This window comes from Phyllobates terribilis, unplaced genomic scaffold (assembly GCF_046119375.1).
Source record: "Phyllobates terribilis strain yellow unplaced genomic scaffold, ASM4611937v1 Scaffold_3__8_contigs__length_932513732, whole genome shotgun sequence".
In the NCBI taxonomy this organism is placed as follows: Eukaryota; Metazoa; Chordata; class Amphibia; order Anura; family Dendrobatidae; genus Phyllobates; species Phyllobates terribilis.
The window spans coordinates 14,754,121-14,754,816 of record NW_027362763.1 but is presented as its reverse complement, the minus strand read 5'-3'; the positions used below and the strand labels follow the sequence as shown (position 1 = coordinate 14,754,816).

Here is a 696-nt window from a genome sequence, read left to right as displayed (position 1 = left end):
CGTGCTGCCAAGGACACAAGCACCGCCATTACTCCGGATCCCAGTACAGCAAAGCAGGAGCCTCGTGTCCCATACAATATAGATATCACAGAGAAGCAGAGAGGGAATAATGACAGGGACCCGTGACCACGTCCTCAGCGCTGCAGCCGTCTCCATGTCTCTGCAGTCAGGCTCCAACAACATGGCCGCTGCAGCGCTCCGGCGCCATTTTTCTGTAGACTGCGCCTCACACTGAGGACATTTAGGCGTCGGTGTGACGTCACCAGTGCGCGCCCACACTCACATACATACGGGCGCCGGCTTTAAACGTTCAAGGTAGAGAATTCGCTCCGGATCCCGGGCCTCAGCGGACGGCGGCAGCTGATTAACGGTACCGAATCCGTGTCTGCAAGTCGTATAGAACAGAGCAAGCGGGAAGGACCAATCACGAGGAGGCTTTCATGATCAAACTGACTCCTGACAAATGATAGCCGGAGCGTGATTGGTCGCTCATATAACTGCTCCCCGTGTGTCTGTAAGGCTGCGGAGGGCCCCTGTACCGTGTGTGTGTGTGTGAGAGAGGCTGCGGGGGGCCCCTGTACTGTGTGTGTGTGTGAGAGAGGCTGCGGGGGGCCCCTGTACCGTGTGTGTGTGAGAGGCTGCGGGGGGCCCCTGTACTGTTTGTGTGTGTGAGAGGCCGCGGGGGGCCCCTGTACC

At 58.8% G+C, this 696-nt stretch overlaps 1 protein-coding gene across 1 annotated transcript in view; it reads left to right on the top strand.

Moving 5' to 3' along the window:
* Positions 1–244: 244 nt before the first annotated feature.
* Positions 245–696, top strand: part of GTF3C2 (general transcription factor IIIC subunit 2) — an 84,850-nt gene continuing 84,398 nt past the window's right edge. Inside the window, exon 1 of the mRNA XM_073672885.1 lies at positions 245–370. The gene's annotated coding sequence lies outside the window, so the exon portion shown is untranslated. The remainder of the gene's footprint in view (positions 371–696) is intronic.